Source organism: Thunnus maccoyii, chromosome 23, assembly GCF_910596095.1.
Source record: "Thunnus maccoyii chromosome 23, fThuMac1.1, whole genome shotgun sequence".
Lineage (NCBI taxonomy): Eukaryota > Metazoa > Chordata > Actinopteri > Scombriformes > Scombridae > Thunnus > Thunnus maccoyii.
Window position 1 is genome coordinate 757,201 of NC_056555.1, and position 18,826 is coordinate 776,026.

Sequence of the window (18,826 nt, forward strand, 5' to 3'; positions counted from 1 at the left end):
GATTTGAATTGTCAATGTGGCTCCTCCATTTGACTCATACAGAGACCATTTTGGCTCAGATAGAGCAAAGACAGATTCCATCAGGTTCTTATCCGTTACAAGTTGCATTGCTTGCAAATGGATTCAATAGGTACCAATAATGGTGTTATTTTTTAAACATTAGTATACCTGGGTTTTCTGCACTGGTCAGCAGTGGGGTATATGAGTATGAGAAAGGCATATAAAACATTCCCAGCTTCCTTCCCCTCCCTGCTGTCCAATACCATGAATGGTGTATTATTCCTATCATTTTTCTGACTTTCTGGAGGAAAAAGTAATTTTATCTTGTAAAGGGATGTATTTTTTTTCTGCCCTCCGGTCCCTCGAGTGGTGTATATTGTTCTGGGATGAAGAAATCTTCCCGCTGCATTGATACATCATTGCAGCCAACCGCAATCACTGTCTGTGGACTGTCAGCAGAGACCAATTTGGGCCACATACACTCTGACCATGACATTTAAGAAAAATTAATCCCACTCCAAGCCTTCGAAGAGAATTAACTCCACTGCAAAAAAAGAGTATCATCAGACCTCTACAGAGGACCAGCAGTGCGTGGGGTCTTATAATTCTGCAATTCTTTTTTGTTGATCAATAGGAGAGAAAGTGTTTGACAGCTTTTGTGCAAGTCGGCTGATTCTTTTGTTGTACAACTGGATGACAATAGCAGAGGCATGTCTCTCCCTGATGTAGATATGCCTAACATTTGAATTGGATGACAGAGTGTTGAGTGAGAAGCTCTGAGTAACCACTTAGGGAGCTGTCAATCACACCACTGACAATGCTGTTTTCCGCATGTTGATAAAGTGAGATCGAGGTGGTGGCAGCAAATCGCATGGCCTGCGAACAGCATTGGTGCTGCTTTCAAAAGAGAGCATCCCAGCAGCAATGCAAACCTTTCATCAATCCAGTGAGGAACAAGTCTCTTCCCTCAACACGATTCATGTGGAGCCAAAGCATTTGGATAATAGCCATGTCTCCACCATGATAGAGACTGAAAGGATGAAGGCTTTTTGCCCATTAAGGCAGTAGCAACACTCACAGATACACTATCCAGGGTAGTAGGGTATTAGTGGGCTTGAGCACTCAGAAAAAAAGCACTCAGCAACATGACAGTGAAACATTTCATTCAGACACAAATATACATCCTACCATCATGTGTTGTGTCAGAGCTTGAAAGGTAGTCTCAGCAGAAACAGACAGAGCATCACTGCTATAAACTAAAAGCCTCACTTATGTTTCACGACAAGGAAGTCTCTGACAGTTCCTAATATTTTCTGTTTACATTTCAAAATTGCCTATTTCTGCTGGTATCAGGTCAAACAATGTGCATCTGTTTCCTGACTCTGAATAAGAGCAGTAAAACTTGCTTTATGTAAAGTTCCTTTGATTGCTTAAGACGCCTTGCATGCTCCGTTTTGCAGTGGAACAGAATGAGACTCCATCTTATTTACATTTCCATTTTCATAACCTGTTCTGTTCCAGCAAGAGCGCAGCGAAGGCAGCGAGAGAAGAAGGAGGGAAGGAGGGGAAAACAGACAAGAAAAAGAAAGACTGTGTTTCAATGCCAAGGTGCCTGGGCCTCTTTTTAAGCAGTAAATGTTCTGACGGGGGGAGAAGAGAAAGCGATAATGAGAGCAGAACTCCCTTCCAAGACAGCCGCATTGTTTTAATTGTTCAGACCGGAGAACGGAGGGGGAAAGAAGCCGAGTCTGTTTTCTCTGAGCCAGTGTTGAAAAAAGAACAAACCTGGCTTTTTCCCGGCAATGTGTTGGAGCAATTATGTACAAACCCCGTAATTATGCATATCTTTTGGAAACATGTAAAAGCTGTATGGAAATGACCGGTTAAACAGCACGTGCGGCGCCCCCCACAGCTTTGCATTGTTTGATATTTTAGGCAGTTTTGGCAAAGTAATGGCGAGTTTAAGATACGTTGCTGTTTTGTTGTATATGTTTGTTCTTGAAACTGTGTCTGTGTTGAGAGATGGAGGGAGGCAGGTTGCTCAGTGTGGACATTAGCTGGTGGGCAGAAATAAAGCACAAACACCCCCGTTCTCACTCTATATCAGTGTAACACTCCCTCCCCTCCCCTCATCATCCCACACCACTATTTCTATACCTCCTCCCTCCTCCACACACCCGATCCTCTCTCCTTCCTCCTCTCTCCTTCTCCTTTACTCGTCTCTGCATGTGCTAGGTCCCACCCTTAATTAAGTCTGCTGGGGTTTAAAGTGTTGAATCTTGTTTAAAGCCCATCTCAGCACATTTAAAAGGACTGTGAGCGTGTGCATGGTAATCAGGACATCCATAGCCGTTTGGGTATGAGCGTCGGCCACTGAGAGCCTGATTTCAGACTTGATTCCTTCACAGTTGTCTTTTTTTTCGCTGCATATATTCTTGGGAGGGAGGGAGAGGGTGTGATTATTCCCAACTGTCATATAGTACAGTTTCTTTTGTACGGACTCAAGGCTCTGACTGCTCATAATTACCACAAGTTAATCTTATCACAACAAAATTCAATTACTTTTATCAAGGTTATTTCATAGGCTACAGATGTAGCCAGGGTAGACCCTGTTCTGCTGGCCATTGTGTGCCTTTGCATGTGTTTCTGTGCCAATAATTGAGCTCCGCTTTTACCTGCAGAATGTTGTGTCCTGAGCAGCAACAATGCAACATGTAACAGCTCTATGAGAAACCAATAATGGGGGCATTACTGCAGTTCACCTCAGGCTGAGCACCTGTTACTCCATTCTGTGCTCACACTGACATTTAAAATGGACATTTTCGGCATTGATAATAGGTTAGTGGCAGGTCTGCAAGCCTGGAGTCTGATGAAGGCTATTTAAATGCTTGCAAAGTGGCGAGATTAAAATCGAATAAGTGCAGCTTTTTCCCTGCCTTTTTCTGCTTGATTTATCTGGATTCGTTCCTCCAGACCCTCACCGCGGTGAATTCTGGGTAACTCCCCCCGCCCTACACACCAATTACCCCTGGATGGATTTTTTTGAGTGAAGAAGGATAATTGTGTAATTATCTGGGTGAAATGGGAAGTCTAATGTGTTAAAGTGGGATTTTTTTTAAGCTGCTGTGAGGTGGTGAAAAGTGGAGACGGCAGGGCAGGATTGTGCTGCTAGTGAAGCTGCAGCACTTCCTGCTAACAAAATAGATAAATAAATAGATATGGCTAGAACGTTATCAAGTGATACGACTGACCCGTGAGACCTGGAGACTGAGAGGGCCTACTGCAGTAAACCCACAGGGCCTCTGGGTTCTCACTGAGCAGTACCTGAAAGAAGAGCTTTGATGTGTCAGTGAGAACCAAGCTTATTTTTTTACATTCTGAAATCATAATTGTTAATCACAAATATTAAAGAATAAAATAGTTTTGTTGTACTTTAATAATCTGAAATTAAAGCCACTATGATAGAATTGTGTAGTATGCTTTGTTGTCTGCCACGGTGTCTTTGTTGATACTTTCAACAATGAGGTTCCAAATTCAGAAAGTTTAAAACTGTACACATAGGAGCCTGAAGTGAAACTTGCTGAACAAGTGACAATTACAGGATGATGGTGCACTGAATTTCCTTTTTTTTGAGTCAGCTGCTTTAAAGAAATCATAATTAAGTGACTTGATTGAGAGCAACTGGAATGGAACCACAAACATGTCTCCTGCATGGTGAGACATCAGGTGTGTACTTCTTTTTTTAACTTTTGTAGTACAACCCTGCAAACTTACCTCTTAAAAATATGTTTATATACAACTATATGTTTTCACCAAATCAGTTTTGTAGTAGTCCAGAAAGTATTAGGTTCTTGTACTGCACAGATGTTGAAGGTCATGATGTGTTTGAGGTTGATGGTGGGCATACAGTGCAGGGCTTTAACATCAGACTGGGTTTTGCATCCTGACTCCCATGTGGTTAAGGTTAGGTTACTAAGACACTTTGGGTAAGGTTCAGGAAAGATGGTGGTTATGGTGGTTAAGTCAATACATCCTTTCTTGCACTTCAAGTCACTTAACCACACTACAGTATTTAATAGGGATGTGCAGAGAGCCTAGTATTTGTATTTGTATCTATATTTGTTGAGGCAGCAAAATTATTTATATTTATATTTGTATTTGTATTCAAATAAAAGTGGAAATAGGTGTAAAAGTACAGTTTTTGTTTTTATTACACTTTTAGTTTTAGGATATTAAAGTGTTAACAGAAGTGTTTATGAATAAACTATGTTACGAAGAAGGTCCCCACACCGGTCTCGAACTCGAGTCTCCCAGATCATAGACAACTGCACTGACAACTGAGTAGCATCTGTGTGAGTCCTCTACTTCTGCTTATCGACACACCTATAACACAGAGACATCATATCGTGTAACATGTAGAGAAGAACTTCAAAGGCGATTCTTGGTTTGCACTTTTCATTTATTGCCTATTTTTTACAACCTAACTTTGTGGAAAGGAGAAAGGGGACAACAGGTTATGGAGAGTCCCTTGAGAGCACTTATCCCTGGGGAACACCCCTATCTCCGGGAGTGATGTCCAAATAAAGAAATGTACGTCATTTAGGAGGTGGATGTGACTCCACTCGTTGAGACCTGCCCATAGACGTAACAGCAGAGCAGAGGAGAGAGACTGAGATAGCAATATAACTGACCTGCATACTGGTATATAACTTTTTTTTTTCTTCCCAAAAACAAATAATTTTTAAACTCTTTCTATGAAATAAATGTTCCTAAAAAACCCACTATTTGTGTTTTGCTGAATAACACATTTGTATTCGGGCACAGCCCTAGTATGTATGTACAATAAGTATCTATGTGTGAATGCATGTATTTATGTACAGTAAGTATGTATGTATGTATGAATGAAACTTAGTACATAAGTTTTCCATGTCAATGTGCATGACATATTGAAACATGGCATCAATAGACCCACCTTGTGGCCATCAGTGAAGCACCACCATACTGTTAATATATAAGTCTGTAGTCTTTGATTACAATTTCACCTGTAGATGGCGCTACAAATTTTTTAAATTTGCTGCTTGCAGTAGCAGCAGCAGTAGCAGCAGCAGCAGGCAGCTGAGAAGCAGCTTGCACACAATGTTACTTTTGCTCTTTATTAGTGTGAATGCTGACAGCAGTATTGTTATCCAAATCTTTATTGTGTGAGAGCTGCAAAGCAGTTTTGTTTAAGTGTCAAAATGTACATCGCCATAAGGAGATGTAAGCTATTACTTTTCTCATCTCTAACATATTCCAATGATTTTATATAATTTTTTAAAGTATTAAAATGTGTAATGGAAAGTCTATGGGAGCAATGTTTGAAAGTCAATATCTCAACGTGCTAAAGCATTCAAACCTCATGGAAAGGTGTCCCATGTGGAAAAGTCTAATATTAAAACATGGGACTAACAGCATCACCATGTGGTCAGTTATTACGTGTTTTACGTTTTTGCTTATAACTCATGAACCGTGAGGCCTATCCATACATTTTGCAAAGTGTATTCCTTGGATGGTACCAAGTAGACTGATGTAGGCCACGCCCATTCGCGCCTCGAAATTTTTTCCGCCATTTTGAATTGTTTTCACAAAAACTTTTTTTGCTTCTTTGGGCACATTTTTCATCCAATCTTCACCAAACTTGGTACATAGCATATTTATATGATCCCAAACAGAGCTTCTTTTCTCTTCATTTTTTGGTATCACTTAACGTTTGTCTGTAATTGGTTACCAAACTTTTGAAGGCGTGGCCTGATGCATTTAACGAGCCATAACTCTTCAATGCTGATTCGGATCGACACCAAATTTCAGAATCTTGTACATATAATGACAGTGCACCATTATGTAAAATTTGATATAATGCTACCCACAGGGGGCGCTACTATAATATTATAACATGATATTTCTACAGTTCTGTTGTTTTCAGTGAAATGAAACTTGGTACACAAGTTCTCCATGTCAATGTGCATGACATAGTGAAACATGGTGCCAATAGCCCCACCTTGTGGCCATTAGTGAAACACCATCATACCACTCATTAACTTCCATAGCCCTTAAATTCAACATGATTTGTTGTATCAACTTCGTTTCAATGTCAAATTGTTTTTTGAAATTACTTTTCTCATCTCTAATATATTCCAATGATTTTATATAATTTTTTAAATCATTACAATTTAGAATGGAAAGACAATGGGAGCAGTGTTTGAAAGCTCATATCTCAAAACTAAAAGTGCTTAAGTGTTCAAACTTGATTGACATGTGGCCCATGTGTGGTCTCACCAGTGTGTCATGTGATCAGGCACAGTGGAGAGCACAGATAATTTTAGGCCAGAAATGTTTTTCTAAACTGCTGTCACTCCCACAATTTTAACTCCTCAAGCACATATCTTGCCTCAATATGTTGCCACAAGCCTCCACTCTCTCAAAACGAAAAAACATTTCACATAGTACTTACAGTTTTTGACTGACTAAATTGATAGAGAGTCCCTGTCATGTTCTCACTGACTGCAATGCAGTGTGCAGGATGTGTGTCTCCTCTCACCCATTTCTATACTTAGCCTTGGACTAATTTAAACTGCAGTATACAGAAACCAGGCATGTCCATATACATACATACATACATACATACATACATATACATATATATATATATATATATATATATATATATATATATATATATATATATATATATATATATATATATATACACATATACATACATACATACATACATACATACATACATACATATATATATATATATATATATATATATATATATATATATATATATAAATCTGATCTTTTATCGTGTTTATAAAGTTCATTTATCCGCATTATTTATAGATTTTATTCAATATTATAGCTCCCTGGTGTATTTCTTTATATGTATATTGTTGTATGTTTCTGTGTTTTTCTGTGTAGAACAAGCTTGTAACTAAGTGCTAATAACCAATCCCCCTAGTGGGATTAATAACATTGTTTTGAATTTGAATTTTGAATTTGAATGTGATGATTATCGGTTATGAAGTTGAAAAACCATGTCCTCTTGCACTGCAGGGACTTCAACTTATGATTGTGAATCAACAAGACAAAAATTAATGTTTGCAAAAAAGTAGTAAATAACATGAATTCAAACTCCAATTACAACAATGCTGTTGTCAGGGTCATCTTTGTCTACCAATATAAGAGTTACCCATTAGGGAGATTGAACTCATAACCTACTGTTCATAAGGCAGCATTCTTAACCTCTGAGCTAACACAGCTGACAGTTTACAGTCCCATTATCCAATTTTCATCTTTGGACCTTTAATTGTACAAAAAAATAAGACTTGCAATTCAGTGAAGAAGAGCTTTACAAGTGCTCAACAGCATGGAGCCAAGAATCCTGTCTTATCATATCTTAATGCTGATCATTGAGATAACATGGTCCCCACACAACAATCTGCGCAACTTCTGATTTTCTTAAAACTTGCCTAACTGACCAAAAAAAGAAGTTGTGAAAAATGTGATTGCAGTATGTCTTCTTGCACAAGCAGGACTTGAACCAATGACATATGATTTTTGAAACCCATTCTCTACCAACTGAGCTAATTTCCAAAACAGGGAATGGTGGCTACAAACCCACAAAAAAATAAAACTCTTATAAGGACAGGTCTAATCAGTGATCAACCAAATCCCAAACACGTGATGACCTTGTTAGTGAAATATCAGTTTCAGGTGTTCATTTGGCTTTCTGTGGCACATGATTGGATGCCCTGGAATGCCCTTAATGCTTTAAATTCCCCTGCATCTGTGCTGTTTTTTCATTTGGAAGAAGTTTGAAGTACTACAGGTGAGTGTGTTGTATGCAATGTTATTTAAAATAAACTATAGACCACCATGTTTGAGATTAAGTGTTTCCCTTTGAAATAGTGTAGATGTTTTGTGACTTTATCCCATTATAAACAACTTTCCAGTGATCCTGTTGTCCTGTTGTTGAAGAATTTAACTTAAATGTGCTTTGTGACTATGATTGTCTTGCCTCTTTTTTTTTAGCATGGCTCTGAGAAAATTACTGGGGACAAGGCCTGATTTCCCCCTATTCCTGCCCCCCACCCCCACTGGCAATCAAGGTATTGGCCACTAGCCCTCAAGAAAGGGTTATATCCTAGACTTTTGACAGTGGCTGCAAATTTGCATTCTGTAAAGTTAAATCTAAACTAGCTTTAAAATGTCTATTTTCAGAAATTGTTTCCTCTTTTGGCTAATTTTTTTTTAAATCAAAAGGGGATAACATGGTTTTTACTTGGTTTTGGTTGTATCTTATACCTAAAAGCTAAGTATGTCTTCTACAGAATGGCACATTACACCAAAATCCAAGTAAGTGATACAAATTCAGTATAGCAATTGATGCACATATCTTGCCTCAGTATGTTGCCACAAGCCTCCACTCTCTCAAAACTAAAAAAAAACATTTCACATAGTACTTACAGTTTTTGAGATCTGAACCTAAATTGATAGAGAGTCCCTGTCATGTTCTCACTGACTGCAATGCAGTCTGCAGGATGTGTGCCTCCTCTCACTCCAGTTTCTTAAACTTACAGATTCTCTCTTCCTTCAAACACTTTTTACACATATCATTCATTCTCATGTTAAACTAGTCTTGCTTTCACTAATGACAAATCTCTGGGCTTCAAGCTCTAGTTTTAGACAAATACATTTTCCTCATCAAAATGGACATTTTTTCCTCTCATTTTTGTGAATGTCTGTTGGCTCAGTGGTTTAGAACATTGTTCTCCTGATCAGCTTCACCTTAGATGACAAGGTCGTGTGTTTAATACCCACTCACTGCAGTGCTCCTCATAATATTGCTCTCATGTACAAAGTTGCTTCACATCTTTATCCTGTACCATAATTCAATTCCACTCTAGTTTACTTTAACGCTATTACCTAAAATGTGGATTGATAAGCTTGTTAAACACATCTTTTCCTGTGCTACAAAGCATGTGTGAGTAGTTCAGTGGTTTAAGCTCATGTCACTTCTCAACTCTTAAATCAAAAGACTGTGAGTTCAAGCCCAGCTTAGGGCAGAACTCAGTATAGTTGAAGGATGCAGGAGTCTACAGGTGATGTCAATCTGCTTAATGACACTGCTACTGATAAATTCCATGCAATTGACAGACTAACACCAGAATCTGGCCTGGCATTGCTGTGTGACATGTTAGCTCAGTACATAGCATGTCTGTCTTTCAAATATGAGGGTGTAGGTTCAACTCCACCCATTGCTGATTACAATTTTGCTAGATCTTTCAATAGTGTTCAGCTTCCAGTTATGCAATCTAAATCCGCTTTCAGCAATCACACGCAATTTCTACAGAAATTGCATTTTCTAGTTACATTTTGAGAGAGAGGAAGCTTGTGGCAACACACTGAGGCAAGATATGTGCTTGAGGAGTTAAAATTGTAGGAGTGACAGCAGTTTAGAAAAACATTTCTGGCCTAAAAATATCTGTGCTCTCCACTGTGCCTGATCACATGACACACTGGTGAGACCTGAAAAAGTCTGAAAAACCCCTGACTTTGGGCTTAAATTGCTGAAAACTACAAAAGACATCACTAAACAATCTGATAACTTTGAAAGTTCAAAGTTTTGTGAACATTTTACAGTTTGAATGGTGTCTGTACGATAAGGGATGTCCGAGCAGTTGAGTGTCAAAGTGACCAAGGTTCCATCTCAGTTGGACGGTTCGTCCCATAGACTGCCATTATAAATTTTAATGTTTTAAAAAATTTATAAAATCTCTGAAACATGTTATATTTCAGAAAAATACAAGCACGCATCTGCTGAATGAGTTGCACAGATTGACGTTTGAATGGTTTTTATAGCACAAAGTATGCAGCAGTTGAAACGCGGCAAAAAATGTACAGAATGTGGAATAAAAAGAAGAACTAGAAAATGCAATTTCAGTAGAAATTGCGTGTGATTGCTGAAAGCTGATTTAGATTGCATTACTGGACGCTGAACACTATTGAAAAATCTACCAAGATAAGAAGCAGCAATGAGTGGAATTGAACCCACACCCTCATGTTTGTAAGACAGGCATGCTATGCACCGAGCTAACATGTCACAGAGCAATGCCAGGCCAAATTGCCAAATTGTCAATTTCGTTTCAATGTCAAAATGTGCATGATCCCGAACAGAGCGTATATGTTCTTTTTTTAGTATCACTCACCATTTGTCTGTAATTGGTTACCAAACTTTTGAAGGCGTGGCCCGCTGCACTTAACGATCTATATCTCTTCAATGCTAATTCAGACTGACGTGACATTTTGGAAAGTTATACATGCAGTCACAGTGCACAAGTTTGTAACTTTTGATACAATACTACCAACAGGGGCGGCTACTGCAACATCATAACATGATGTTTCTACAATTCTGTTGTGTTTAATTAAATTAAAGTCAGTACACAAGTTCTCCATGATTATCTGCATGCCATAATGAATAATGCTACCAATAGCCTCACCTTGTGGTCATTAGTAAAACACAACCATACCAGTTATTGACTGCCATATCTCTTAAATGTGATATGCCATTGGAATCAAATTCTGCAAAGCTGTATAAAATCCACATATCCTCTTAAATAATACAGCCACAATAGCATGCAACCAAAAGCAAAGAAATGCTCATGTCATATGCTGGTATATTCTTACACATATCTGATGGCCACTATCACATTACAAACATTAAAACACAGCAGTTAGTTTAGTTAGTTTTAGTTTGTTTTTTTAGTTGGTTAACATTGGCAGCATACAGGTTGTATTCATGCAAAGACTACATTCCAGGTTATAGTCTTAATTGATATGAGAAGAGAGGGAAGAAAATCAGTGGAAAGCCATGAACTTATTTTCCCCCCAAAATAACACATTGTATTGACCCTAATCCAAATCCACTCAGAAACCAGGCAATTCCTCACTGCCAGTCTCCAGACCCCAGCTCTTGTCATGGATGCAAGTGGGCAGTAAGCACTCATTTGTGTGTGTGTGTGTGTTTGGGGGGGGTGAATGAAAAAATAATAAAAAAAATAAATTGCTTTTGAAAGTAGAAATGTTTACCTCAATTGAGAATCATTTTATGCCCTTGACAGGAAATTATTTCACAGCTTCTCTAGTAGTTGCTCTTTCCAATGGTTATGTTTCCTTAACCCCAACAAATAACTTGGCCTTCACATTCAGCTAGAGTACAAATAGCCTACTTTGCCCATGTCTGGATGCCTTTCTCAATAGGTTCCTCAACTAATTTCTCTCCTCTATGGAGCAGTTGGAGGAGCAGAATAGAGAGAAAATGGTACATCAGTGTTCCAGTAGCTCCAGTAGCTTCAGTCACTGGAGCGAATTTGTAGGAAAACAATGAGAGGATCAGATATGGAATAACACAGTAAGTGGCCCAGAGACAACATCAGTGTAACAGCAAATGGAAAATATTTATAATCTATAACCACTTTATACATAGTTGTAGAAAGATATAGACATGGCTTGGAATATCTGACATGACAAACCATATTGTTTGCACATTTCATTTATTGGTTTATCCCTTCAGGAATTAATGAAAATACTCTGGAATTGGAAGTCCAAATAATCACAAAGTTACAGAGCTGTTGAACGGTGACCATCCTCACCAGGACAATGACAACATTGGTGGTTTGGTCTCTTGACCTATGTTTTTATTTTCCTGAAAAGCGACAACTGTGGTCTGTTTGCAGAAAAGGAGAAAGTAGCATGATGCTGTTAAAGCGCTGCAAAACCTCTCAGGGAAGAGATGAGTTGGGGTGGTTGGGCATGCAAAATGTCTGGCTTTGACAGTGGAGGACATGATCTTGTCTCCTGCCAGCAGTTGATCTCTTTTAACCATGACCATGACCTTACACCAACCTTGCATGACAACAATTGTTCCCTAGCCTTTAAAGTTTTCATTCTTGACGGTGATATATTATGCACATTTCCAGGTCTATATTTTTATTATGGTGCTCTACAGAAATATCTTTGCATTGTTGTACAGTTCAAAAACTCCATGTTTATCTTATACTGGCCCTTCATGCAGCCCCCAGTTCAGTCTCTGAAACAGGCCATTTTAGCTCCTGTCTCCTCAAGGCCCCCCTCACAATGAGCCCACTCTGTTCTGATTGGCCAGCTTCCACAAGCTGCCCCTCCTGCAGACGCTACCTAAGCAAACAGTCGTAGTAGGATTTCACTTCTTTTTTCCTTCTTTACTCACAATGGCAACCTCTCAAATACATGGAAATCAGATCCGGAATATGAGAGTGGATAATGCAAATAATAATCACAAGTGATCTAATACAATGGCGATGGGTATGGCAAATATGGTAGGGTTAAGTTTTGAGAGTGCAGAATCATCTAATATGAATGTAATTCATAGGATAGTTGGTTAGCATTATCAGCATTAGGGATTGAGGGGTAGGTAAATCAAGACTGGACTAATACTGATATAATAACTCAAGAGATGATGAAAAAAATTACAAACAAAACAAAAATTAAACAATTTATTCCATTAAACTGAAATTTAACAGGGAAAGTGCATTTTGATGGTTTTAGTGAAGGCCTGGAAGCTGATGGGAGTGGGATGTACTTGTACGGATAAAGCAAGCAAGCAAAACATATTTATAGCAAATTTTATTTCAAGGGAATTATGTTTTTTAAAGAAAATCATTTGCTGCACATACAGACATAATTTACTTGTTCAATATTTAACCAAAATAGAACCACTACATATACTAATATTGATCCAGACAGTGTATTCCAACCGCCAGGAGCATAAAAACTAAAACCAGCTTCAATAAATTTGACCAAATTAAACCCTTGGAACAACCTGCTCCAGGTTCCTGCTCCTGATTGGCTTATGGATAGACAAGACATAAAATGTTATAATTAATTCTCAAATGAAAAGGAAGTCAGTGCAATGATCTGAGGACTGGTGTGATCATAGTTTCTCTTTCTTGTCTGGATGCAGCATTTTGAATTAGCTGTGGTCAGCCTGTAGTCTTTTAAGGTAGATCAGTGAGGAGCAAACTAATGCTTAAACAATTCCTTCTACATCTAGCTATGACAAAAGATCTCTTACTTTACATGCTAAAATGTCATAAAAATACTCAGCTGACAATTAAACATAGAGGATTGACAGTCTCACCAGGTGATTAATAATGTAAGTTACAAAGCAAAACCAAGGCTACATTGTTTTCTGTGTTGTGTCAAACTACAGTATGTAAATGTCCTCAAACTTTCACCGGCCATCCACTGACTTCTGGTCAATGACCTTTGACCTCTTCCCAGCTGAATAACTGAGCCATAGGTGTTTTTCCTTCAACCAATATTCCAATTTCAGCAGCAGAAAATGCTTTCTTTTGCATTCTATTACTTTACAGACGTGCAAGACATGTCAAAACAGCCCAGCTTCAGATCTCATTTAACAACTCTTGATGTAAATCAGACGAAACGTGGCTAGACTCATGTAGTCTTAGTAAATATGCAGCCAGCAAAATCCAAAAATTGCATATGTGTCCCTGCCAGTACTTTGTGTATAGCTTCCTGAGATCCAGAAGAAATAAGGTTTTGATTTTTTTAAAGATAATTTAAGCATTGTGGTTGAAAGAAACATGTTACAGCAAAAAAAAAAATTCAAAATATTATTTATTTTTTATCATATGTCCCCATAGTGGACGAGTCTTGTTTGATCACAGGAAGTAATGATGGAATGTTATTGTAAAAATCCACCAGGCCAGAATGAAATGCATGGAGTGTGAGCTGGAAGTGCAGCACACAGGTTTGAGTCCTGGTGAGACGCAGGAGGAGCCAGGACAGGAACCACCCCACAGAGTCAAGCCCCTCCAAGCACCTCAACCTCCCACCCCTGACATAGTAGTTTGGCGGCAGCAACGGATTAAGTGGCCTCCAGCCTCAAAAAAGAATGAGTGGCAAGAATAAAGGATTGTTTGTATTTGGCTGCTGCACTTTCAGATCACAATCCCATCAAAATGACCTGGTTAATGGACTCGGTACAGCCACCCCCGCAAAGATGAAGATTTAAAACATTTATGCTAAAAGACTCAAAATTCATAACGTATATGAACTCTCAAATTGATCTGTTCCTTAAAGCCAACCTGAACTCTACCTCTAACGTAAATATCTGGGACGCCCTTAAGGCATTTATGAGAGGATGTATTCTGTCCTACAGTTCATATAGATCAAGAGAAAAGAAAAAAGAATTGGCTATACTAGATGAAGAAATTAGAGAACTTGAACAAAAACTTTCCGAAACCAAAAGAATGGGCATTTTAAATTCTTTGACTACAAAGCGAATACAGTATAATTCGGTCTTTAGGTGTGACGTAACACCCTCTCAAAATACTATTTCTGGGTCCACACACTCTGTCAGATACTCAAAACAAACGACAATGGTGGAACCTGTGAACTTGTTTACAATCACTTCTTTCTTCAGTGAGGTACCTGAGAGAGTGAAAAAAGGTTTAAATTCCTTCAATTCCAACAGAGTGGTCAGTGTAGCTGTTCTGCCTGGTGGAATAACAAAGGGTAGTGTCCAGGCATCACAGAAAAAGAGTTTACGAGGTTGAGGTGAGTTAGAAGTTAGCAGTAAGCTAGCTAGCTAGTTGACATCTAAAGATGATATACCAAAAAAAAAAAACATACAGGATTGCTATAACTTTTGACCTAAACGAAGATGAAAAACTTAATATGTATCAGCTATGTTTTGGAGTGAAGTTAGGCAAGTTGAAATATGATGATGTGCCAGCCCCTGGCTAGCAACAGAAGTATTGTTAGGCTAATATCTAAGATGTGTTAGGGTGAGAGTTGAATTGTTTTCAATATATCGTTAGGTTCATGTTGAGGGACAGGCAGTAAGCTACAGCAGCTGCCAGTGCCCAATCGGCCAAGAAGAGTGCCACCATATGGCAGCTCTGCTGATTTGGGTCAAAAAAAAAGGGTCCCGCACCGATGTTGAGTGTGTGTGTGAAAGATGCCGAGGACGGAAATATCAGCAAAGAGAGTGTTTGAGATGGCACCATCCACAACACAAGGTTAGTAATTAATTTGCAAATGATGCTGTCTATTTTTGTTGCTTGTTTTGAATTATTTACTTAACGTTATGTGGTTTGAAGCTATTGTATTATGTGAAGATGAATCGTATTCATCAAACAGTGCTAACATACACTCATGGTGTATCATGTCATAATTTTATTTCAGCTGGAATCAAAAGACCTGTCACCGAGGAGGACAAGGACTGGGTACGGGCATCCCTGTCACAGCTTGGGCGTTTTACTGGGATGAGGTGGATTTTGAGTCCAGAAATTCCTCAGGTACGACTTATGTCTTTTGTACTTTGATATTACAGATATCAGACTGTCTGCTTTAATTGAAAGATATTTTGTATACGCTATCTGGTCACCTCACTGAAACCTCATTGACAAGGAAATCAACTATTTATATTTGTAAAACTGTTTGCTTAACTTTAAATCTAGACTCTCCCTATCAAGACATTTGAGGGACTGTTGACCAACCCAGGTTATGACCAAGCAGAGGACAAGGCTCTTTATTTGCTGTCATCACTTGCAGTCACTGAGCAGGAGAAGCAGCAGATAGAGAGAGCCACAGTTGGGCAGGGAAAGAACGCATTGTGGTAGGAAAGTGCATTAATAAAAACAAAACAAGATACAAGCTGAAACAATACAAAACTAGTAATTGAAAAGTGCCCAACTTTTCAGAAACTTTGTACAGAAACTGTGAGAAAATGTAGCAACTGCTGGCTGCAGAGAGTCAGATTATTTTTACATATAACTAATGCCAGTTGTTAAGAAAGAACTGTCAAGGTCAGTGGTCACCAACCCTGCTCCTGGAGAGCTACTGCCATGCATGTTTTGCATCTGATTCTAATTAATAACTCGTTATCAAGCCCTTGAAAAGCTTCAGCTGTTTGATAACGAGTTACGATTGTTGTTGTTGTTATTATTATTATTATTATTATTATTATTATTGTTATTATTATTATCATCATCATTCAACACCAACAAGAGCATGGTTAGTGACCACTGGTCTAGGTGAACTATCTCTCTTATTTTGGGTTTCTTTATAACAGGTCAGCATATCATCAAAAACGGAACACAGCAAGCAACTTCGGTTTGGTCTTGGCAGCAGTCAAGCGGAAGTCCTACCCTCTTTCCTTATTTAAAACACTGCTTGGCCAGTACAACCTCAAAGAAGGATCCAAAGTAAGCTGTAGGTAATAAGTGATTATTTAAATTGAAAGTATATGTGTTCCTAAGAATACACTTAATAAGTCAGTGGTCACCAACCCTGCTCATGCATGTTTTAGGTATTGCCTCACTCTAACAGACCTGATCCTAATTATTAACCTGTTATCAAGCCCTTGGCAAGCTTCAGCTGCTTGATAACAAGTTAATGATTAGAATCAGGTGTGTTAGAGTGGGGCAATACCTCAAACATGTAGGGCAGTAGCTCTTCAGGAGCAGGGTTGATGACCACTGGAATTAATGGTTTTTTTTTTGTTTTGTTTTTTTAAGGCATGTGATTGGGGAATCCTCCATGAGCCAAGGGCAAAGCAGCAATACACAGAGCGCACAGGTGTTGTTATCCAGGAGAGGGGATTGTTCCTGTCTGACAGCGGCCTACTCAGTGGATCTCCAGATGGGACAGTATCTGATGACTGCATCATTGAGGTGAAATGTCCATGGTCAGCCAGAGCCAAGACCATCCCAAAAGCAGCAGAGAGTAGGGACTTCTTCCTGGGGTTGGATGAAGAAACTGGTACCCTGACACTAAAACAACTCCATAACTACTGACATCAGAATCAGGGCAACCTACACCTGACTGGAGCTAACAGTTGTCATCTAATTGTATGGACTCCTCTTGACCTTGTCAGCCAGTGCTCAAAGATCTGACATGGGCTGTTAACATTGACACTCTGGAAACATTTTATAAAGAGTGTTTCCTTCCAAACATTGTGTCACAGTTGTAAGTTAACCCTCACATACTGTTCAGGGTCAAATTCAGTGCTGGAAAGTAACTGAGTACATTTACTCAAGTACAGTTCTGAGGTACTTGTATTTTACTTGGGTATTTATGTTTGATGCTACTTTATATTTCCACTCCACTACATTTAAGAGGGAAATATTGTACTTTCTACTCCACTACATTTATTTGACATCTTCAGCTTTCAGATGAAGATATGACACAAAAGATAATCTGTTATGTTCTCCTGTTTTATGTAACATAGGACCATTATATAGTGATTGTAAATGTTTTTTATGTTAATATCTGCACTTGCACTTACCCTGCATTCATGATCTGTAAATACTATTGTCCTTTGAATAAGTTTGCACCGTTATAATAAATGAGGTTTTTGGCACTTAACACAATGTTTGTAACACTTAATACAATATGTCTTTGACAAATATAGGTTTCATGATATAAAGAACAGTAACATTTTTTACCTGGTATAACTTTTTTAATTAAAGTTTTTTGCAAAACAAATCATTCATGAAAATCAATTTACAAGAATATACATTTATCTCAATGGTCTTCATTTCATGTCAATAAGCTATTCAAATCATGTCAAAATCCTTATATAAATGTAACAAATCCTTATCATAGTCTATCCTCATATTTGATTTAAGTTTTCTGCAAACAAACATCAGCTAAAAGAACAGGAAGATTTTTTTCAATTTACAAGAATATACATTTATCTCAATGGTCTTCATTTCGTGTCAATAAGCTATTCAAATCATGCCCTTATATACATACAACAACATACAAATCCTTATGGCCACTGAGAAACAGTCCTCCACATTTTTTAACACACTGACAATCATTCATTCAATTTCGTGGAGAGTGGGTGTTTGCAAATTTGTAAGACACAAACATACTTTCAGTATCTTCTTAATGTTTTTCCTGAACTGGTGTGGGATGTGGTGCAAAATGCTGTACAATTTCAGCCTCTGAATGGAATGCTCCACATGTATCCTTGCACGAGAGATTAACCTGTTATTGTTCACTTCCTCCTGTGTGAACTGTCCGTTGACGAGGAAAGACAGAATGTTCAGCAGAACTCCCTCTGGCAAAATGTCCCGTATTGTGAAGCCCTTGTCTGCCATGACCATATCACCTGGCTGTAGATGCTGGAGAAGTCCACAGTCAGCTGTTATGGCCTTGTCTGAGGCACTCCCACTGTACAGGTCACTGGTGAAGGTAATTACTCCATTGGGAGCCACACCAATTAGAACCTTCAAAGTGGTCCGTCCTTTGTACTGGCTGTACAAATGGCTCTGTGTGTCCAGGCTCTCTGTGTTAAGAGACTGCAACCTCAGTGCAATCAAGCACTATCCAACAGTTGGGAAAGGGCCGGAAGCAGTCTGGCAGTGATGTTTGGTTCTTGGCTGTTGAGGGGATGTTGTTCTCAAACATGCCAACATACAAAATGTCATACAGCGCACTAACGATGGTAAATGGACTGTACTTGTATAGCGCCTTTCTAGTCTTCCAACCACTCAAAGCGCTTTTTACACTACGAATCACATTCACCCATTCACACACATTCATACGCTGAATGGGTACAGGGGCTACCATGCAAGGTCCCAACCTGCCCATCAGAGGAAGCTAAGCATTCACACACATTGATACACTGATGGCACAGCCATCAGGAGCAATTTTGGGGTTAAGTATCTTGCCCAAGGACACATCGGCATGTGGACTGGAGGAGCCG

At 38.7% G+C, this 18,826-nt stretch overlaps 1 long non-coding RNA gene across 1 annotated transcript; it reads left to right on the forward strand.

Moving 5' to 3' along the window:
• Window positions 1-7,839: 7,839 nt before the first annotated feature.
• Window positions 7,840-14,652, forward strand: LOC121891054. The gene is made up of 3 exons (XR_006094021.1): window positions 7,840-7,873; window positions 8,077-8,153; window positions 13,810-14,652. It is a non-coding gene; the product is annotated as an uncharacterized LOC121891054 (long non-coding RNA).
• The last annotated feature ends 4,174 nt before the right edge of the window (window positions 14,653-18,826 follow it).